Here is a 24,199-nt window from a genome sequence, read left to right as displayed (position 1 = left end):
CTCTGCTTAAAGGGGCCAATACTATGTTGTTGTTATTGAATAGGCTGCTGTTGCTGGTCAATTTGGAATTTTTTTTTTTTTTTGCTATTTTTAACACAAGTAGAATGTCATCATGCAGTTATTTCTGTACTGCCTGTCCTGCTGACAGTGGGGAATGAATTTCTGTGATGATAGTGTATGACTGGGCAAAGATTGGACTTCGAGGTGGGGGGGAGGTGCGGGGAAGGTAAAAAAAAAAAAGTGACCTGTCTTTTTCTGGACAAAATAGTGAAGGTGCTTAGATTAGATTATCTATCTGGTTATCTATTGCTGCATCTCTGCAGGCTTCACTCTGCTCACTTTCCTCTGCTTGGGACTAACATAGTCATGCTTCTTCCTGTGTCCTGGCTGGGCCCAGAGTTGTAGCCTTTTCATTCATCTTTTTGCAACTTCTGCTCTTGAGCGAATTACTTTCACAGATTTACAAATGACTCCATGTATCAACCCCAAATACTTGCTGTCATGAAGGACGTGAAGAAGTGAGATCAGGGAAAAGGTGGATCCAAGTTAATACTAAAAACCAAACATGAATAAGTGATGGTTTGAAAATGTGCTTGTTTCTTGCTGATTTAGTGCCTGGTCTCATTATCACCACCATACTTCCTTTTTCTGTTTCCTGTTTTGAGCCTTACTTGCTATATCATTTTGAATCAACACCACAGGTTTTTGGGGAATAAGGTGCTCAGTTAACACAGCACGTTTTGGAGCATTCAGAAAAATATTTCAGGCATCAGAATATCCTTTTTCCCCCCCCCCCCCCCCACTACATTCAGGCCAACTGACCTGACTGCAGTATCTATGTGCTTCAGACTCTGACTCTAAAAGTGATAGAGTTGGGGGAAGCTTGCTTTTCTCCCTGACTCAGGCATGGACCTTTCTCCAGGAAGATTCTGCCAGCAAGGTGCTAAGGAGAGCTGACTGTGTGGTATTGATTTATGATGCTGGCATCCATCTATTAGGAATGATGACAGATCCATCAGCTTGTTTTATTTTAGCCATTAACAGGGAGAGCAGCTTCTTTAAATAGCCCTAAAGTAGCAAATAAAACTATTACCTAAATCAAAACCAATTGCCCAAGTGTTCCTCTATTTATACAGCTGGAATACTTTAACTTAGTATCAGTGCTGCATAGCTGTATAATTAGCAAACTTTATCTTTAATAGATGTATTAGAGGGAACAACTTGGTGAAAATGTTAAGGAAAACTCAAGCTGCTGAGTTGTACAGCAGCTTAACTTCCTTGTGTTTAGCTCTCAGTGTCTTATTTTGAAAAATGTTTGTCTGTTGCTGTGATCATGTTGATTATCCTGGCACCCTGTCTATGGGCTGCCTTTTACTGTTGTGGTTGGATTCACTTAAAATCAGAGTTCTGCTGAGACTGATGTTATCCAAATTTGTATGAAGGTGTTATCCTTACTCCTAAGTGCTCGCAGTCCAAATATCTGGCATGGAAAAATGAGAGGTAAAGTGACCTTCGGCATGTAATACTCAGCTAAAAGCAGGGCTGGGATGAAAGCTGTAGCCTCCTGACTCCCAGTCTCGTGACCTATCTGTTTGCATAGTCAGCTCTTAAGGCAATGTACTTACTCTCTTTCTCAAGGACTACTGCAAGGAAGGGCAAATGTTCAAATAAAAATTACTCATTCCCATTTAAGAGTTGGAGGAAGAGGGGAAGTGAAGCATTAGGCATTCTCAACAGATCCCTGGGAAGTCCTGGGGAGCATGGAGAAAAGGGCTCTAGAAGCAGGTTCTAGATTTTATCGCAAGACATCCTCTGCCAAAAGTGGCCCTGCTGAAGTCTTCTGGTAGCTGCCCACACGTGGTGCAAAGGTGTCTTTGCCTGCTAGAGACATCAGCCCCGACGTGTGTATGGCTGCAGGTGACAGGAGCTCCTGGTGCTGCTTGAGTCTTAAATGTTTAACCAGGGCACTGCTCTGCCTGTCGCATGCTGCCTGAGCGGTTCAGAGGGCCTGGACCTGCAAACTGGTTCATAAAGCAGAGAGGTTTTCAAAGGCACCAAGGGGCACTTAAGCAGTTACCTTCCAGCAACACCTTTGAAAATTTCTCTTAAAACCATAACTTCCCAATGGTACAAGGCGAGTTTCAGTTTGAAGCCTGCACCCTGCTCAACAGCAAAGGGCGTTTGCTAAAAAGCCACCCAACATTTAGACATCGTGCTGCAGCCTCTCAACTCAATGGATGATGTTTAACAGCATGAATTTTATTATTTTGGCTTTGAAGGTCCCACAAGGCTCCAAGTTCATAGAAAAAACCTCCCAAAATACCCAGTGGAAGTGCAAAACCAGAAGTATCTCTGCATCCAGTGGACCTCTGAAATTTACTGGCTGTTTATATTGCTAACGGCTACTGCTGGGAGGAGTCCTATAAATAACCTTAAAACATGTGGGATTTAGGGAGAAAAGCACTGTGTGAATAACAATCCATTTGTAGCCTGGAGGCTGTGCAGGGTCTCCATTTGCTATTTCTTACCATGTTTACTCAGGAGACACTACCTCTAAGAACTTGGGTGAAAGAAAAGCAGGGTATGTTGAGGGAACTGGCAGATGTAAGTTGCGAAGCCACTGTCCATCATGTTTGAGAAGCCATGGCAGTTCAGTGAAGTTCCCATCAACTGGAAAAGGGAAAACATGGCCCCTATTTTTAAAAAGGGGAAAAAAAAGAAGACCCAGGGAACTACAGGCCAGTCAGTCTCACCTCTGTGCCCAACAAGATCATGGAATAGATCTTGCTGACAACTATGCTAAGGCACAAAGAAAAGAAAGGTGATTTATGACAGCCAACATGGCTTCCCTAAGAGCAAACCGTGCCTCACAAATTTAGTGGCCTTCTATGGTGGGATTATAGCTTTAGTAGATAAGGGAAGAGCAACTGACATCATCTGCCTGGACTTGTCCCAAGCATTTGCCACTGTCCCACATGAAATCTTTGTCTCTAAAATGGAGAGACATGGATTTGATGGATTGACCACTCGGTGGATAAGGAATTGGCTGGATGGTTGCACTCAAAGAGTTAAGGTCAAGGGCTCAGTGTCCGAGTGGAAGCCAGTGACAAGTGATGTTACTCAGGGTTTGGTTTTAGGACTGGTTTAACATCTTCATCAGCGACATGGACAGGGGGATTGAGTGCCCCCTCAGCAAGTTTGCTGATGACACCAAGCTGTGTGATGTGGTCAACACACTGGAGGAAAGGGATGCCATCCAGAGGGACCTTGATAGGCTGAAGAGGTGGGCCTGTGCGAACCTCGTGAAGTTCAACAAAACTAAGTCCAAGATCCTGCACGTGAGTCGGGGCAATCTCAAACACAAGTACAGACTCGGTAGAGAATGGATTGAGAGCAGCCCTGAGGAAAAGGACTTGGGAGTGCTGGTGGATGAGAAGCCCAACGTGAGCCGGCAATGTGCACTGGCCGCCCAGAAAACCAACTGTATCCTGGGCTGCATCAAAAGAAGCGTGGCTAGCAGGTCAAGCGAGGTGATTCTGCCCCTCTACTCTGCTCTCATGAGACTCCACCCTCAGTACTGTGTTCAGCTCTGAGATCCCCAACATAAGGACATGGACCTACTGGAACAGGCACAGAGGAGGACCGTGAAAATTATCTTCTACGAAGATAGGCTGAGAGAGTTGGCGTTGTTCAGCCTGGAGAAGTGAAGGCTCCAGGAAGACTTTCTAGCAGCTACCTAAAGGGAGCCTACAAGAAAGCTGGAAAGGGACTTTTTACAAGGGCATGTAGTGGTAGGACAAGGGGCAATGGCTTTAAATTGAAAGAGGGGAGATTTACACAAGATGTAAGGTAGAAATTCTTCCTTCTGAGGGTGGTGAGGCCCTGGAACAGGTTGCCCAGAGAAGTTGTGGATGCCTCATCCCTGGAAGTGTTCAAGGCCAGGTTGGATGAGGCTTTGAGCAACTTGATCTAGTGGAAGGTGTCCCTGCCCATGGCAGGGGGGTTGGAAACTAGGTGATCTTTTAATGTCCCTTCCAACCCAAACCATTCTATGTACTCATTAATGTTGAGATGAGCAGTGGTCAAACTTTTTATTACGTAGATGATGACTGAATGTAAATACATTTTCCAGGACAGCAAGCTTCAATCCTAAATCCTGGAATATTGTTTGTGACACAGGTATCATTTTGGATGAATACAGGAGAGATGCACAAATTTCTCTATACACAATAGATCCTTCACTCCAGCAGCCCACACGCTTTCCTGAAATAGTCCTATGTGGTTTTGATTATAATACTTGTGTGACTTCTGGTTAAAGACTAGCTTGGCAACGTGACCAGGCCACCTCAAACAGATCTTGCTGTATTTTTTTCCGGTAAGATCCGCAACCAAGGGAGGAAAGAAGATGATACAGAGGAGTATTATGTTCTTTTGAGGTTTGTTTGCCGCACCTCTGAGTAAAGAGATCACAGTAAGGATGACAACTTTAAGTTAAAATAACACGGATTGGAAAATTGAAGGATTCCCTGCTGAACTCACCTATTTAACTGCTTTTTTAAAAACATGAAATTCATGTTCTTGTTTGCTCTCTCTTGATTTAATATCCCGTCTTTTTTATATAGAACTTCATTCATCTCAATATCTCCAAACCACACAACTTTTTTATCAGGCACAAAATACCTTTTTTTATCTTAGCAAAATTAATTAGTGATGTGGTATAGCAAACGTTTGTACTTCTGATGTCTCAGGATCTACAAGCATGATCTCAGTAAACACTGAAGTGGGATAACTGACCTGAACGTGCAGTCAAGCACTGAATGAGCACCCACACTGCCATGATATCTCTTCTGGGTTTTAATCTGTTCCTCTGTGTTGAGGTTTAAACACAGACATTTCCAGCTGCTTCCCAGGGTTATCCTCCATTAATGAAGTTTTTTATATAGAAAATTCAGTCAGAAACATTTTTTTTTCTGATAAAATTGCTCCCTTTAACCACACGCACACAATGTGATGGCTTACAAAAGCTGAGCCCAACAACGTGTTTATCCCTTTTCTTCCATGTGCCTCCAGCTGTCTCCTGCCATATTTCAGATCCTTGTTTGTTTGTAGAGATGGACCCAAGGAGTCCAGCCTTCCTGGAAGATTAGTTTGAATTCAGTCACGGGCCATCTTTGATTCTTCAGATCCATTCTCAGCCAACTTTTCACCTCTTGAAATACCATAAATGGAGGGAAGCACTTGTTCATCAAATCCTGCAAAATGCTAATAGTACAAGTGACTACCAAAAAAGGTAGGGAGACCTTTCACATCGTTACAGCTATCCAGTCAATTTTCACTGACAAAGGAGAGAAGGGCTATGTGAATGGAAACAAAATGCATTTGACCACAATTAACCTTCTGGCTCCATCATAACATACCGAGCACCTGCAAAACCACCTGTCAAATGCTGGTTGCATGTTCTCCCTTTTTGTGCAGGTGGCAAAGTGTCGGGCAGAGCGCAGCTGGAACGGAAACTGGCTCGATGCTCTGTGTAGTCACATAGCAGCACAAAATGGATAGCTGACTGGCCATGGGTGCTCTGGCCTCTGTCTTCCGTGCATGAGATGGGGTTGGAGGTCCCAAAACGTAGGTCCTGTTCTACCATTACATGCTGAGCAACTTCTGGCAAGCTGTCATGCATTGGCCTGTCTTAGTTCAAGGCCTGGAGTGCTACTGAAATAGGAGTCATTATTACAGTCTGGACTCTGGATCCGTACAGAGCCTGGGAAGCTGGATGTTGGATGTCTTTGCATCCTACCTCCTATTTTAAGTTACTTCCTTTTTATAGCATAATTTCCAGGTGGGGGGATGTATTTCTGTACGTTGAGAATCCTGTTTTCCTTCCTTGATAAGAGCTTTAAATAGCAGTGTAAGAATTGTCAGTGGGTAGCTCTTTTAATTATTTAGAAATTGTTTTCTACGTAACTTGGAGAACTCATGACTTTGGAGCACCTTCTTGGGCCATGAGCTGAGCTGGGTGGTGAGGCTCAGTCTCAGCCCCGTGGTGGTCCCTCAGCATCACCTTGTTCTGCTTTCCCAAGCTGGAGGGAATGCCTTCAAGTGTGCTTTCATGGGTGCAATCAAGCAAACTTAGGCTTTGGGCTGGGACCGTGTGACTCCCCATGTGCATAATAGTGATCTCTGTACCCTATCACTCATCTTCAAAACACTAAAAAGGCCCAAAACTCAAATCAAAACAAAAAACACCACTGATAATTTACAGGATCTGTGTTAGGGCAAAAGAGAATCTGTATGTTTGGATTAAGCCCTCTCATTCCTCCCTTTTGAAAGGGAGAGTCTGCAGTGTGTTATGTCAGCATAGATTTCAATACCTTACAAAGAAACAAAAGGCTACAATGAAAAATATACCAGGCTCTAATTTTCAGCCTGATGCAGACCATATCATCTGTTGAGAAGATGATATGATTTGCCTTGGATACATGCCATGTCTCACTGTTGCCCCCATCAATCAGCCTGGCTCTTAATAATCATCACCTTTGCTGTCAAGGAATGATTTTTATCTAATGACACTGTCAGCCAAGGCCTGTCGCCTTTTCTGCCATGTCCACCTAGAGTCCTTGCAGAAGCAAGTAAGCAATGTCTTTTTCTTTTCCTCTGTTTTTACTCTTACCTGAATCTGCCTTTTCTGTTTCCTCTTTCTTCGCAGACAGGATGAGCAGCAGCACCATTTCAGAATGTCTTTATTCTGCTGTAGTAATCAAGTACCTTGGACACAGATGTCCTTATTCGTTTAGTCTCTTTTTCAGGATATGTTCTAGAATACGTACTGGTCCAAGGGCTGATTTTCATTGTTGAGGGATTTTGGGGTTTGTTGGGTTTTTTTTTTGGACAAGCGTTTCCTTTTTCAGCTTTCAACAAATATGCTATAGATATTTCTGTATATCTCTATGTTCTCAGCTGTGTGTTGGTTACCTACTTGACTGGCTATACTTCAACTCAAAAGTAGGTACTTTTATAGAAACTTCATTTGTGAAGTTGGCATGGAAAGCAGCCCTGAACTTATACTCTGTGCTGGGGAACAGAATTCCTATGGTTGCCTTTTCTTTTCTTTTTTTGCCAAAGACAACTATGAGATCTGTACCTGCAGTGCTTTTCTCTAACCCCCTCTCCACCCCACCCGCCCTCTTTGCAGCTCCACAATGAGACTTTTGTGAGCCAAAAACTTCTGGTAAGAATAGCTCTGCTGAAAGTTTTAATTAGAAATGTCATTTCCTCTGACTGGTACTAACAAAGCAGATTAAGCACGATCTGTTGCCAGAAAAGCACTGGTGATAACAGTGGTTCTTTGCACAGGTGGCACACCAGAAGACCTCCTCTGCCAAGCAAAGTAGGTTATATACAGCTGCAGACATACAGAACTGAAGGTTGGCTCTTGGTGAGGCACAAAAGAGCCCAAGTTGTATGTCATTTATTTGGCTTATGGGCTGGAATAATTTTGTATTGGTAGAGCAGGGAAGCTGACTGTATAGTTTGCGTTTGGTATGGGGGTTATGTATATATTGTCCACATGTCAATTGTGGCAAACAGAGACGCTGCATGTTTTTGCATTGGTTGTAGCTACTATCCTGAGGAATACGGGTCAGACAAAGTGTAATGTCAGGATCCTGAATTTTAGGAGAGCAAACTTCCAGCTGTTCAAGGAATTAGTTAATAGGACCCCCTGGAAAACTGCCCTCAGGGTCAAGGAAGCAGAATAGAGCTGGCAGGTCTTTAAGGACACTTTCCATAGAGCACAAGAGCTCTTGATCTGCAGATATAAAAAGTCAGACAATGAAGGCAAGAGACCGACATAGCTGAGTCAAGAGCTGCTGGTCGAACTAAAGGGCAAGAAGGAAAAGCACAGGCAGTGGAAGAAGGGACAGACATCCTGGGAAGAGTATAGGAATGCTGCCCAGTTGTGTAGGGACAGGATCAGGAAGGCCAAGGCATGGCTGGAGCTGAACTTGGCAAGGGATGAAAAGAATAGTAAGAAGGGCTTCTACAGGTGTGTCAGCCAGAAAAGGAAGATCAAAGAAAAGGTACCTGCCCTGATAAGCAAGTCTGGCAAACTGTTAACAACAAATGAGGAGAAAGCTGAAGTCCTCAACAAATTTTTCGCCTTGATCTTCACTGGCAACCTCTCTTCCCACATCTCTTGAGTGGACAGATCGTAAGTCAGGGACCAGGGGAGCAAAGTCTGTTCCACTGTAAGAGAAGATCAGGTTCATGACCACCTGAGGAACCTGAACATACATGAAGTCTGTAGGACCTGATGAGATGCACCCCAGAGTCCTGAGGGAATCAGCTGATGTAGTCCGAGCCACTCTCCGTGATATTTGAAGTGAAGTCAGGTGAAGTCCCTGGTGACTGGAAAAAGGGAAACATCGCACCTGTTTTTAAAAAGAATAGAAAGGAGGACCCTGGCAACTACTGACCTGTCAGCCTCACCTCTGTGCCTAGGAAGATCATGGAACAGATCATCCTAGAAGCTATGCTAAAGCACATGGAAGACAGGGAGGTGATTTGAGACAGCCAGCATGGCTTCACCAAGGGTAAGTCCTGCCTGACCAACCTAGTGGCCTTCTATGATGGCGTCTACATCAGTGAATGAGGGAAGAGCTACAAATGTCATCTGTTTGGACTTCTGTAAGGCCTTTGATATGGTTCCCCACATCATCCTTCTCTCTAAATTGACAAGATATGGATTTGATGGATGGACTATCCGATGGATGAGGAATTAGTTGGATGGTCACATCCAGAGGATAGTGGTCAACAGCTCAACGTCCAGATGGAGATCAGTGACAAGTGGTATCCCTCAGGTGTCCATATTGGGATCAGTACTGTTTAAGATCTTCTTCAATGATATAGTGGGATATCCTCAACAAGTTTGCAGATGACACCAAGCCGAGTGGTGCAATTGACACGCCTAAGGGATAGGATGCCAACCAGAGCGACTTGGACAAGCTTGAGAAGTAGGCCCACATGAACCTCATGAGGTTCAGCAAGGCTGAGCGCAAGATCCTCAACATGCGTTGGAGTAATCCCTCATATCAATACAGACTGGGGATGAAGGGATTGAGAGCAGCTCAGCAGAGAAGGAACTTGGGGGTAGCGGTAGATGAAAAGCTCAACATGAGCCGGCAATGTGTGCTGGCAGCCCAGAAAGCCAACTGTGTCCTGAGCTGAATCCAAAGAAGCGTGGCCACCAGGCCGAGGGAGGTGATTTTGCCCCTCTACTCTGCTCTCATGAGACCCTACCTGCAGTACTGAGTCCAGCTCTGGCATCCCCAACACAAGAAGGACATGGAGCTGCTGGAGCGAGTCCAGAGGAGGGCCGCAAAGATGATCTGGGGGCTGGAGCACCTTTCCTACGAGGACAAACTGAGAGAGTTGGAGTTGTTCAGCCTGGAGAAGAGAAGGTTCTTAGGAGACTTTATTGCAACATTTCAATACTTAAAGGGGGCGTACAAGAAAGATGTGAACAATTTTTTTAGCAGGGTATGTTGCACTAGAACAAGAGATAATGGCTTTAAATTAAAAGAGGTTAGATTTAGATTAGATATAAGGAAGAAATTTTTTACAATGAAGATGGTGAAATGCTGGAACAGGCCACCCAGAGAGGTGGTAGATATCCCATTCCTGGAAACATTCAAGGTCAGGTTGGACGGGGCTCTGAGCAACCTGATCTAGTTGAAGATGTCCTTGCTTACTGCAGGGGGTGTTGGACTGGATGACCTTTAAAAGTCCCTTTCATCTCAAACTGTTCCATTCCATTCAATTCCATTCCATTCCATTCCATTCTATTCTATTCTATTCTATTCTATTCTATTCTATTCTATTCTATTCTATTCTATTCTATTCTATTCTATTCTATTCTATTCTATTCTATTCTATTCTATTCTATTCTATTCTATTCTATTCTATTCTGTCTTTCTGTGAACTACAGGTGCATAAACTGGTGCTGAAAAAGTCCTAGTACGTGCAGCTGTCTGGGAGCCATAGAGCAGCTTTTCCATCCTGATCTCACTCCCTCTCTTAACACCTCTTTTTGCCGTGGGCCAAGGAAGGTAACCATTCACTATCCCCTAATGTGCTAGTCATTAGTATGAGGCAGGATGGGGAAGAGAAATCAGTTGCAAGTTTTAGCCCTATGCTGTAAGCTCTTTCATTTTGCATCTTCTGGAATGTCATTCAGAATGCCCTGACATTCCCAGAAGCTCAAGTTAGTCTTCTGTGAGACAGAAGTGACAATCATCATCAGCTGAAAAGGCCAGGGAAAGGCCCTGCTTCAAAGCCAGGATGACTCTAAGTGGGATAAGAACACAAAGGTATTCCCCTCGGAGAGCTGAGCCAGGGTCATCATGAACCCATGAGATGGGTGGCCACCCTCTTCCCACAGCAGACCATGAAGAAGGTGACAGCAGCCTTTGGAAGTTAGCATCCCCCAACCATCAGACACCTGTAGCAAGTCAGATTCACTTGTGAGCAAGGCCATAAGGAAGGCTCCCACCTCTTGCCCCTTGTGAGTTGTGGAGATGGGAGCAGTCAGTACCCACTTTGTATCTGCAGGACTCCTCCATCCCATTGGGCATGTAATGGCCCCATGCCCTGGGGTTTTGTGTGAATGGGAAGGGAGATTTTCCTCGTGGACCTCAATGACTGTTTTGCTCAGTTGAAGGGTGTGGGTAGCCCATCCCTGGGCACAGGCTGCAGAGAAGGACCTTACTCCCTCTGGCCAGCCTTACCTGGCTCCATAGGGTGAGGGTGCTGTGATGCCATGCCCAGGGCACTGCAGCTGCTTTGATCAGACCCCAGACAGTAGGATGCTGGTGGGGAGGTCTCCTGGCAGGCTACATATGGACCCAACCACATCTTCTCTCCCTCTGCCAGCAGACCCACAGTGTTACTGGCTTTGATTTCATGTTGGTGAGGATGGGTCAGGTCCTGGGCATCATTATGATCTGTGGTGTCTGTATGGGTTGTGTCTTGTAGCAGAGACGCTTCATGTGATTTCATTCAGACTGAAGATGGCTTCACCCTCAGGCTCTCGGTCTTCTCAATGCTGCATGAAGAAACTTTCTTCTTTCCTTTGCAGCTAAGAAAACAGCTGCAGGAATTAAATTCTACCAACCAAATTTCTGATTCCAAAATAGCTTTAATTTGGGACACCATATAAAGAAAATATATTCTTATTTTAGACTATTTCTCTTGGGAAGAGAAAGGTGAAGGGATTTATTATAGGTTTTCTCTTTTTTTAGCTAAAAGGAATTAAAATAATATTATAGAAACTTTCTGTAAAGAATAGGAAAAAAGGTTGAGACTGGAAAATGCCAATTGCTGAACCAAGACAGGGAAAATGAGAGGAAAAACTGCAAATATAGTACTCTGACTGTTTCTTTGAAGATTGACAAGTATCTATGACAAATAATGAACACAGGAAAATATTTCAGTTGTATTAAGCTAGCCATGCAAGAAAAGAAATGCAGCAGACAATTCTTATTGCTTGGAATATAGAAGAAACTGCCAAAGTCAGCAAGCCAAGCAAGGTACATAAATTCTGCAGGGAGCTGAACAATTCATTTATAGTTGCACTAATAAGCTCTAGGTAGAGTTGTATTTCCTGAACGTGCATGTGCAGATCTTGTAGGTGACGTGTTTTTTCCTTCGAGCTGGGCAGAGAGTAGTTTTCCTGTCCTGCAAAATTTTGAGATTTCAGAACATGTTCCTTTTCCACCTGGGGAAGAAAGCCGTAGCTTTTCAATGCACTTTGTTAAGAAAAAAGATAAAAGAGAGAGCAAGATGCTCTTGGATACTGTGTCTTCTCCACCTATCCTTTCTAGTGACTGATGGCAGTACAATGAGTACAGTTTGCACTTGCAACATCTCAGATCTGCCCCTTCCTTGACTTTCTCCTGCCATTTATGGGAGAGCCCCCAAAACCTGCTTTGGTTCTTCACCAGTAAGTCTCTCGTTCAGGTGAGATTTAAAGGAACGCCCTCCTGTCCCTGGTTAGTGCCCTGAACCTCAGTTCTCTTTCTTTGATTCACTGTTTCCCTCCTGGAATTAAGAAACTTTTGTTGCAAAAATTGTAGTTTAAACTGGTATGTTTATGCAAAAAAGTTAAGATTTCAATCATTCAACTTTTTTCTTTTAAAAAAAAAATCCCCCTTTTAAAATAAATATCTAGATCTGTTCACTTTTTTCTTTTTTTTCCCCCATGTTTTACTCTGTATCTTTTCTTGAGTGGCCCATACAAAAACAGGAGACTCCAAATGTGTGGACCAGTTTGAGCAAGAGTATCTGTTTAGGGGAAGGAGGTACAAGACAGGTCATAAATGAATTCTTGTCATGTTGATGTGGTTCTACATTTCATACCTCTTCAGCCAAGATTGCTTTTGTGCTGTATAGCAATACACAACAAAAAAAAACCTCTTCCTTCCTCTTTTTCATGACCGTTAAATCTCACTGCCTGGTGGCCAAGTGCAGAAACCAATCTGATCTATGTGAAGAGCTGCAAGGACTGCTTTTCTGGATCAAGACCCATCAGTCTGTGGATGCATTGACTCTTGTGATACCGTGTTGTCCCCTGGTTTCTTCCAAGGCTTTTGCTATGACCTGTCGTACTTGCCGCTAGGCTCTTACTTCTGCCACTGTAAGAACGCCTATGGCTCTGAGACATATCTTCTGTGCAGGTCATGCCATCAGCTGATGCCTAATGTATGAACGTTTGGTCACAGACTGGTTAGAAGAGCCTCACCCAGGGAACACCTCTGTTTTGCCAGTCTCTGTATGACTTTTAGGTACTGATCTCAAGGTTTTTTTCTTATGTCATCTCCTTGAGTTCTCTTTCTTTACTGTTTTGGTTTTTGTTGATGTCGTTTGTTTTTTTTTTCTGAGGAGACAGCAAATGGAAACACTGGAGATGATGAATATCTACAGCAATCCTACTAGCCATTTTGAATTTCATTAAAGGCTATTGTGCAGCCATGGTTGAAAGAGGTGATGCCTTGAGTAGCTTTGTGGCTTGCTTATCCCACTTTACGTCCTGTTACACGATCCTGCTGCAGTATTCTTCCCCCATGTTCTTACCCCTTCTACTCTCTGAAATGACTCTAATCAGAGAAGACTGTGGAAGAAGGGAAAAAGCATCTGCCTGAAGTGCAGCCCAGGTGGTGATACTGGGGCGCGCACAAGAGTAATGGGATCGGTAGAAAATTGTTGGAATTATATGCCAGGCTTTCAAGCTTGTCTTACAAGTGATTTCTGCTGGCCAAGAGGAGGGAGGACCACGGGAGGAATGATTAGCTTGGGGGACAGGGTGTTTGAGGGCAGGCTTTGAAGGCTGGTCTTAATGGATGGTTTAAGTGGTTTTAATGGATGTTGAGGATTTGCTTCAGAGGAGAAGGATTACAAGTGACATTAACAGAGAGTCCAACAGTGTGTTTGGTATGGCTCGTTTTGGGGAGTTATTGAGGAGTTTTATTTAAGGATGTAAATATAGAGAAGTGTCAAGAATGGAGACATTTGCCATAGGCTCCTCGTATAAATATTTGTGCTGAAAGGATGACCTCCCTAGCTGCTGTGTAATTGATGACATTCACTGCTGCAAGAGCAGTGTGCTAAGCGATTTTGGCACTGGGCTGGGGATATGAATGCTGTTTGCTCTGCTTTGCACTGACTTGGTAGCAAAGACCAGGGAGATACCCTCAGGACCGAGGCTGTCGGACAGGATACCAAAGCAGGCTGGGCTGTGCAAGCACACAAAACCAAGGGGAGATTTCACTGAGGATGCTTGGGCCACGTGCTGCTTGTTGCTGATGACTGCATGTGGCTCAGGTATCCTCTTCAGGCTGTGGGATAGGTGTTAGGGCACTTCACGGCACTGTACCTGGGTTTGTATGCTGGTGAGAGGCATGGCCAGAGAGGCACATGTGTAGGCAAGGTGGTCTCCTCTGTACCATCTCCATTTGCCTATGGATACTTTGATCTTCCTTGGCAGATGGCTCACTGGGAGAAAGGACCCTGTCTTCTGCTGACACCGGGTGACTTATGATCATCTCGAGCAAAGACAGTATGAGACTGAGACCTGGAGCGCTGTCAGGCACATGTGTGCGAGCAAGCTCTTCAGCTGCACAGCACCAGCCTTATGTCCCTACTGCAAGGGAGGCTGCAGGTGAGGACCGACCACAACAGCGGGAAGGACATCCTGGTGCCGTCAGTCCATGATCGAACTCAAGTGGCATTGCAAGTTCCCAAGGAGCCAGGCAGTGAGGGCACAGCCTGCAGGGGAAGCTGCAAACGAAACAGCTGGAGCTGCCGAGGTGGGGTGGCTGCTGTTCTTGTTTCTCTACCAAATATTAAAGTTGAACCGTAATCCTCATGTGACAAATGACCGTGAGACTCCAGCTGTCACAACGTTTGTGGTGTGGATGGGATAGTTGTTACATACCAAAACTTCCTTGAATTCACTTGCATTCTGTTTTTACTAACAGTAATTCATAAACAGATTTATGTTAAGGTTTTCATTTTATTTACTTTAAAGCTTGTTTTGTTTTAAATACTTTTTCATGTTATTATTTGAGTAAATAAAAGGTTACTTTTTGAAACACCTCAACTTCTACAGTGAAGGACCATAACCCAGAGGGGAGGACACCCTGGCTTTTTCCGAATGGTGGTCAGACACATGGCAGCTGACCTGGTTTTGTCAGCAGATGGCTGCAAAACGAGATAAGCTTTGCACGCAGCAAGTTTTAAAACATCCTCCTCTGGGCATAAATTGCCATCCTCCAAACTACTGACCAAAAGTCAGCTTGTCCTTTTGGTGACAAATTAATTTCCTTGAAGCTGGTCTGACAGCCTGAAAGCTGACACAAGCCTCCTTCTGGCTTCCATAGGAATCCTCCTCAGTATGCTGAAGAAGTCAAATAACAAGAATTAACTTTCTGTAACCGCCATATAAAAAAGAGTCTTTTCAAGCAGAGCTGGAGAAGACTGCTTATTCACCACATTTAATCCTCTCAAATAAAAGCAGCAGCATCCAATACTCATGACATTGCATGAGTATTGGATATATACTTACTTCCACTAAGTAGTTTTTGTCTTTGCCTACTCTGAGAGACAGATTTAAGTCATGACTTGAATTCTTTTTTTTTTTTCCTGTTTCTGCAGATATAAAATGAGCAATTCATTACTCAGAGGTATGAAGCTAACATGACTAATGATCTGATGTTGAATTTTTTTTTTCCCAAAGACTTGGCTAGTCTGTGCTTAAGAATATCATATAGATGAGATGATCATTTCTGACTCAGTCCGTGCAGGTTTTCAGTTGTGATGCTGTAAACACAAGTAGAACTCTGATGAGCAAGATGGCGGGAAAAAGCCAGACTGTCTGAAAGGAAGCAAAATTGAGGAGAACAAGCATTGAACTTCAAAAGAGACTATCAGGCACGTGCCGTGATGACTCGTTCCAAATGCATTTTGTAACGTTTTTATTACTCACCTAAATCAGGAGACATGTGAATGACTCTAGCCAAGCTATAAAAAAACACCCTCTTTTTTTTTTTACCCTGTTACCTGTAAGAGAAAACTTGTGTGTTATTAATGTAATAAATCAAAGGTATTTCCATCAGACTTCTAAGTATTCATCCTTTTTCCATATATATCTTTAGGAACCTACATTTCTCTGATGCCATGTAACAAAAGTACTATTTGCTGGGCAAGCGAGTAACCAGGTATGAGCCTCAAAAGAGGGCATGATATTGAATGTAAAGCGAGGAGATATTTGCTCTTTGCCGTATTTAGTGCTGAACTTACATGTCTACCTACAGGGTGCCTGTGTAGCCTCTGGATGTCGATCAGATCTAAGGAAGAAAGTTTTTACATTGAGGGTGGTGAGGCACTGGAACAGGTTGCCGAGAGAAGTTGTGGATGCCCCATCCCTGGGAGTGTCCAAGGCCAGGCTGGATGAGGCTTTGGGCAACCTGGTGTAGTTGAGGATTTCTCTGCCCATGGCAGGGGGGCTGGAACTAGATGATCTTTAAGGTCCCTTCCAACCCTAACCATTCTATGATTCTATGTAAGTGTTTTTGTGCCTTAGCTGCTTCTTTCTCTTGATCCTATGACTACCTATATGTTACACATAGAGGAGGAAGGCACATAGTTGCTTAAGTGCAAAAGAAGTAGTCATAATGGACTAATGTACGTATCCAGTGTATCATGTTTCTTCTCTTTCCGCCTTGTCAATAGAAGATCTTTCCTCTCCTCTTGTTTGTCTGATAAAGGTAAACAAGGTAGGCTTTTGCTGAGCTGGGTTGTCCTTTGACAAGGTGTCTGGATCTGTTAATCCTGTTTCTGTACCTGACTGTGCTGCCAGTAGAGTCCACCCAAAAGTACTGTCTTGGTTCAGTGGATGGTGTAGGATTTCTGGAATACGTAGAGCTGTACAGAACAGCCAGTCCCATCCTGAGGACTTGCAGAGCAGCCAAAGGACCAACAATTGCTTCGTTTTCCTGCTCCAGCAACCTCTGTCTATAATGCTCTAACAAAGGGCCAGCTGTGGAAATGAGATTCTTTGACAAATGGTACCATTCGTCATTTTGTTTCTCGGCAACTGGTTTACCGGATCTCTTTTTTTTTTCCCCCTAAATTTTTCCACTGGTACAGGCTTTGCCAGGGCACGGGAAGGTGCTCTTGGCTCTGTGTCAGAAGTGTGAGCAAGGAAGTTTCCTGTGCATTTTCTTTTTTCTTTTTTCTTGTGTCTGAGCCTCTTAATATTTAGATGCATCAATCTTTCATTTGTCATCTGCTTCATGGCAAAGTCTGGAAATACGTTAAAGCAAACTGTAATAAGTTCTGAGAAATTATTAATTCTGGAACAAATGTGACAAATTTCATCTTGTGTTTGGCTGAACTCCACCTGAGTGACTAAATGCTCTGGGACAGCTTTCCAATTGTCTCTCTTGAAAGTCAACCTCTTTGAATTCATTCAGCATCCTCTATTTTGATTAAGTATGTGTCAGCTTATTGTTAGTGTGACAGGGAGATATGGGCCTGTTAGTTTTCCTTTAAGCATTATACAAACAAGCTAATTATGACTCATGCACAATACGTGCCCTCAGTGCATGATGAGAGACATGAATGATAAAGCATTAACTGGACTATGTGCAAGCTTCTCTTGTGGGTTAAACAAGCAGGGACTGAGTAAACAAAACAAAACACAATACCCCTTCTTCCTCTAATATCTTAGCAATTCTCCCTTTCCAAGGAAAGCAGTGTTCTTTCAAGATTTTTTTTTATTCTGAAATACAAAGAGATGAAAGAAAAAGACAAGTCCTCTATCCAGTAGGCATCACAAAGCCCAATCTGATACCTCATTCTCAATTTCTGATGTCTTTTTGCAGATTCCCTGTTTTCAGCTTATTTGCAGCATGATTCCTTCCTGTCCCCAGTATTAAGATTTATTTGACAGCTCTTGGAACAAATGTGTGTTCACGCTGTCCTACCACCCTGAAGCATGCTACCATGGCTCTTTCTAGTGAGCTAGAAGTTGAGTCCTTCCTGCTATACCCTTGTAAAAGAGAAAACATCAAAACATACAATTCATAGAATATCTTGTGAGCCACAAAAGAAGCACGTTTTCTCTCCTAGAAAAAGCATTGTTACTTGGTGCTAATTTCTTTTCTGTTTTCTTGTGTCTGTTGGACATGACCATGGCAATCTGTGCGAGATAACAAACCCACTGCAGAGTGTCTGAGTACATGGAAGAAAAATAACACATCAGGAACCATCAGGTGCAGACAGAGCTGAAGCAGAAATATTGGTGACAGATGTTCTTCCTGGCCTGCTGGAGGAGTACGCACCAGACAGCATCTTCATCGTGCTGTGTGACATCTCCTGCTTCAGAGAAGTGAGACATTACATGATGATTTTTACAAGTGTGTAACACTGCCAGAGGAGGTGAAGTGCTGCAGCACCTCTGCCTGTAAACACCTTCTCTGTAGCACTACTGACTGGCAGGGGTATCATAAAGAGAGGGAAGGCTCTTTGGAGAAAACATGCTCCAGAAGATTATGCTGTTGACTTGTGAAGCTTGGCAGCTGCCCTCCTTATAAACACCTTCTCCATTGGGCAGTAGATTGTAAATAATGAAGGAACTGAAAGTGATTTGGCCCGAGTAGAAGATGAGACAGATGTCCACACCTGCAGAAAAGAGCTCTGCTACTACATGTGACAATGAGCAAGGTGGGCTTCACCTGCCTCAAGTTAGGGCCTGTTGCACTTCTCTTGTACCTTCATTAGCAAATAATGTAGATGCCTGAAGGAAAGGGTAACATGGATCTTCCCAAACCCACAAACCTTTCTTCCTCACTTTCAAATCTCTCCGGAGGAGAAGGCCAAGAAAAAAGACCCCAAGCCTTAAGAAACTTTTGCTATTATAACTGCCATAGGTTTTTCTGTCTCTGTAAAGCTATTGCAAAATAAGTACATGCATCCTTCAGTGGGTAGCCTAAGCTTCTGCTAAATTGCAGAACATAGATTTATTTTTGTTTGAAATAAGAAAATTCTGACTGTAGCTTGAAAGCTAGAATTTATAAGCATTTGTATGATGTGACCTTCTGTGGATATTAATACCAGGTGAAATAAGGGATTTTTTTAAAATCATGATAATAAATACAATATTTGCATTAGCAATTGAGGGGCAGGGCTCTGTGCCATGTTCATCTTCCCTTTTTAGCTCAGAATTCCTCTTGCACTTTTGGAAAACATCCTTTGTGTTGATGATCCATCCCTCAGTTTTTTTGCAGGGAGGTGAGTGCAAAATGGGTGGAGTCTGAGCAAAAAACATCAAGATTAAATTGACCAAAGCCATCAAAATAAAGGAGAGTGCAACATGGCTCAGGCTGCCTTCCCTTAGAGCTGGAGCTGAGAACCAAACAAGAAGCTGATGCTTCCACCTCTTCCTATTGCTCTTTCAGAAGAGGAAAGACTTTATCAGCGCACAGTCCTTTGCAGATCAGCCTCCATCACAAAGACTGTGCTTGGATTTTTCTTTTTTCATTGGAATTTTTGCTTTTTAATGAATTTTCAATTTTTCAATTTATAAAATTAATAAGAAAGAATGCTTTGTACATTTCAAAATAAGGCATAGGATGTTTTAGGCGTTCTTGCACTGCTCAACAGTGCTATTTGAAGATCCAGCAGTAGTTTTTAAAAGGAAAGATTAGCAAGAGTTATGAAGAATTGGCAAAACATTTCATGAATGCCAGAGAAAACATGGAATATCTTGTCACCAGGCTTGGACAATTCTGCAAAATTGATACTCTTCTCCATGCCAAGCAACCGCTCATAAAGTAAAAAGCCACTTGGTTGTTAAAGAAGGAAAAAAAATTTTCCTTGTTCCATAACAAAAGCACCACGATAATCAAAATGCTGCCATTTCACCTTGTTGTTAAAAAGGTCACAGTTTTGGCTGGAGGCCATGTTGCAAAGTGATCTGTTTTGTCACTTGAATAGGTTGGCTTGGATCATGAAAAATCCTAAACTGGGGCGGTAGAGAGAAAAAGGGAGAGAGCATTACAGCCTGGGAAAGGAACAGAGATTTAACAACACTCATTGCTTGTTTGTTCAGCATTAAGGCAAGAAAGAGAAAACAAAGCCCCTTCCAGGATCCCTACGTTAGCTTGTAAGGCATTTCCACAAGGCTCATTGTGCTTTTCTGTTGTGCCGTTCCTGACCAGCGTGAACCGTGCAGCGAGGACGTCAACCCCCTTTGCCAAGAACAACAGAACGGATGTGCTACACCATGCTAAAATTTACACCAGGTTGATGGACACATTCATACTCAGCTGGCTGCTCCTCAGGGGCTTGATCTGACCGCTGTCCATGCGGTTAAGTTGTTCTCACTATTTTACAAGAAAAAAATTCCTCTTTGGAGGGGGAAGGAGGTGACAGGAGTGTGGAGCAAGAAATGTGTGTATGTGTATTGGTGTGCGGAGCAGAAGGGAATAGTCTATGATGTGCTTAGTGGAACGTAGCTATAGCTGAGAAGGAGGAAAGTGTTGTTTCTGCACATGAGTTGGAAACCACTGGGATTTGCATTGCAGACGGCTTTACCCGTGGCTGTCAGAGGTGGGCAGGCTGGTGGTGGGGGTGACCTGCCGGGTCTGAGTGGTGACCAAGCCACATGGAGCTCAGCTCACCTCCACCTTTGAGGGAAAGAGAACCAGAGACTGTGCTCTGACAAGGGACAGTGACCCAGAACTCCTGACCTAGGCTGGGCCACAGGCCATGTGTGTGCTCAGGGCAAATGAGAAGATTGCAGTATCATCCAAAAAGTTTCTTCATATATGAAGACTACACTGGGGAATAACAAAAAAACAAATTACAATTGGCCTGAGAGAAGTGCTGAGAAGAATCGAGACCAGGAGAAAGGAGGAGGGTTTGTGCCATCGTGGTCATGTCAGATTCCTGGTGCTCTGGTTCAATCAGCACCAGCTTCTCTTGAGCCACTGGTGCTCGTTGCCTTGAGTAAGAAAACCTGTGCTTGAAACTGGGCTCCAAGCACCAGAGCTCAGGGGATCAGCTGGGCAACGTACCGGGACCAGGGACAATGTGGCCCGTCCAGCTGGGAGCCATCAGATGGGGGTGAGGAGAAAAGGGCAGACCCTACCTGAGGGGAAGAGAGAAAGAATAGACCAAGAGCTCAGGGCTGCAGGTGGGACAATGAATTACAATAGCAAGATTTGAAGATGTAAGTTGTTCTGATGTCAACTAGTTTTTAAAGCACATTGCTTTCTCTTAAACGCATTCATTCACATCCCTTCTTTCCTAGGGATCTCTTAACTCTTCTGTAGTCCAAACAGATCTGGAAAGTTGAATTTTTTCACCAGGTAGAGAGAGACCCTTCCTGGATTTTACCTGTGTGTCTTTCTTCATTGAAAATACAAGCTTTTGCCTTTTTTTTTCCATTCCTTTTCTGAAACATACTAAGCTTCTCCTCCTGCTCTCTAGGCAGCTGCCCCTTGGGACAGGAAAAGGAAATTAAACAGCTAATGGTTATGCTTTAATTAGTCTTTATTGGAGTCAACACAGCTTATGCTCTGCATATGTGCTGCAGAGAGTCAGATACTTTAAAAATCCTGTCTTTGCTATTATGAGTTTATGAGAAAGGAAGCCCAAGGAAGATCAATACATCCTCTGTGTAGATTACAAATGGCTCATGACGTATGTCCACAGGAGCTGTTTTTAGTGAGGGTAGTCTAGTTATTATGGATTTGACATGAACTTGGCCTGGTGCCCTGAGGGAATGCAATGTAGGCATAATTTGGTCTTCCTGTAATTGTCTATTTAACTTGGCAATCCAGAGTAATTTTTTCCTGTGAAATGAGACCGAGACGTCACTAAAGCGGCGGTCAGATTAATTAATGAGACATAATAATACTCCTAATAAAAGCTCATGAGCTGAGTCCTCTTCCCTCCCCTTTCCTCTCCTCCTCTGCTGTCCTCCCCCTGCTGAGAACGCAGCTTCCCAGGAATCCATGAGTCACACTTCGTAAAGGAGTTTCTTCTTTAGTTGACGCAAACAATACGGCGGAGAAAAATAGTAAGTGCAGAACCATCTGTTTGATGAAGTCCTTGACATTTTATTTCATTTCCCCCTATTGCATATTAAAGGAAGTAAATAGAAAAACATTTGCTAATTATACCACTGTTTACTGATTGCTGGGGCGGCTTTTATTGTATTTATCAGAAGCGCTAGCCCATCCTGCAGTCCCAGCTTCAGCATCCTCCTCTCCACTTCGTGTGAGAGGAGCACAACAGCAGCCATGGGTGCTCAGCAAGGCTTTTGAGCCCTTCACCTCCAAGCAGCTCACACAGGGGTGGAAATGTGCCTCTTCTGTGCAGGTGGGAAAGGTGACGGGACTACACGGTTTTGGGGTAACGTGCTGATCTAATGGCAGAGCCCAAAGCTGAGGCTGAAACCCTCCAACCCGAGGTTGGATGTTGGGAGGGAACAGTTACCATTTCCTTTTGTGGGGCCAGGATTTTGTGCTCAGTGTCTTGGCTTTGCATTTGGGCTCAGTAGAGCTTGACAGGGAGGCCAAATGGCAGCTCTTTGCTGTGACTTTGATAGCGTAAGCAGCAGCTGCCTGCTGCCATTTTGAAAGAAACCTCCTGAACAAGCCGCTCTCACTACCTCCTTCCCAATGTGTTGGACTGTGCACTTGTTTCCCTGATTCCCTTTGGTAGGTACAGTTTTATGGCTTAAAAGCGGCTCCTGGACGGTACAAGGGATAAATATGAAAATGCAGAGCCTCATCCCTCCCTCTGTCTGGGATTTGGATTCGGCTAATGGTCAGAGCAAGCCAATGCTATTTGAAAACAAGTTGGTGGCCAAAGGCCAGTTATATTAGGCAGCAATTTCCTTTGCAAAATCTAAGCTATTGGCACTCATTAAAAGTCACAGCAATGAATCAAACGGCTATGAACGAAAGCAGTTTTTCTCCCACCACACCATGTAAGGCCAGAGCAAGAGCAACTTGGCCCAGCTTGTTACTAGGAAGGGAAAGATTTGCAAAGCCGAGGAGGACACGGTGACCTTATCTAGGGATGCGGACACCAGGAAATTCAGAAACACCAGCTTGCCTTTGGATGAGAATTCAGTGCTGATGAAAGAATCTATTTCTGGTTATTTCCTTGGGTACAAAAGACTTGATGAATTTTCCAGTCCACCGTTTGGACAGATTTAAGTGATTTTATTTCTTATACTTCCATGAAGATTCTATCAGTAGCATTGGTCACCCTGACAGGCTGGATGTTTTGACTCTCCTCTCTAACTTCAGCTCATTTGGACAGGTTTATGTTCCTTGTGCTGTAAAACTCTCAGTTCAGAACACAAATAGAGCAAGATATATTTCTCCATGGCTCTAACCCATGCTAACACATAGGCTAACTTGGCTCCAGGGGTGCGTGCTGCATGTTGGTGTGTTCTCTCAATCATTATCATGAAAGGAGTTATTTTAAAGCTAGGGGAAGATGACTGACTGGTTGTGAAGGAGATACTCAGGGTTCACACCATTGCTTGAAGCACCCAGTACATAGAAACCGTTCACCAGAGCAAGCTCCAAACGGCAAAAGTCATCTTCCAGACTCCAGGGTAACAAATCTGGAAAAGTTCAAAACTGGTGCACTCTTGGGAATCTATTTATTACATTTACAGTTGACTACATGAAATAACTAGCTTATATGGATAACTGCATAAAGCAGTTATATCTTCTGACAAGTAGAAACGTGCAGTACAGAGATGCTTCTATTGGTTACCAATTTGCTTTATTTGGAGGAATCTTGGCGTTTGCAGCAATGGTCTTAGCGGGTAGATGAAAGAGCACGTGTGTTTCTTTCCTCATTATATCACTCATTCTGTCTGGTGGTCTTTTGTGGCTTTCTATATCCAAATCCTTTTTTGACATATGATTATACATAAAGGAGAAGCAGTAGTTTGCTTCTGGTTTGTTATGGCTACTTCGGAAATTTTTTTTGAAGAAAATTTTGATTATGTTAATGTTCTATTGATTCACGGGAAGGAAAACATATCTGCTTCTAGGAGTTACATGTAAGGTCCAGTCTTCTTCCCACTATTTTTGTTACCTGTTTCCTGTAGCGATTTAGAATCAAAAGGGGGGTATATGATGCAATAACTCCATCCTATACTTCTTATATAATAAGAATCTTGAACTAAAAGAAGTAAATCTTGGGTATTCAAAGAACTTCCAGTTTCCATCCTACGAAACTATGGGCTACGGCTGCGTCAGTGTGTCATGGCAGAGAATGGTCAAGCAGTAAGTTCTGAAGCAGTTTTTTAAATAAAAGCATTAATAATGAAGCTGTGGAAAGTTTCTTTCCATCAGGTTTGCAAAAAAGAGAATGGATTCCAGTCACTAAAATGTCACAAGTTTATTTTGTCTTATTCTGACTGAGACTGCTTCGCACTCCATAAAAACAGCCATGTAATCTGTGTGTATTTGTGTGTAATGCCCTTGATAAACCTTCATAAATGACGTCAGATGTGCAGGCTTCTCTTTGTTTACTTCCTCACGCTGAGGGTTCCCATAATCGCCGACTGATCTGGCAGAGCCCATCTGTCCGGTGTCATTGGTCATGA

Source organism: Tauraco erythrolophus, chromosome 2 (assembly GCF_009769465.1).
Source record: "Tauraco erythrolophus isolate bTauEry1 chromosome 2, bTauEry1.pri, whole genome shotgun sequence".
In the NCBI taxonomy this organism is placed as follows: domain Eukaryota; kingdom Metazoa; phylum Chordata; class Aves; order Musophagiformes; family Musophagidae; genus Tauraco; species Tauraco erythrolophus.
Note: the sequence above shows the minus strand (reverse complement) of the source record.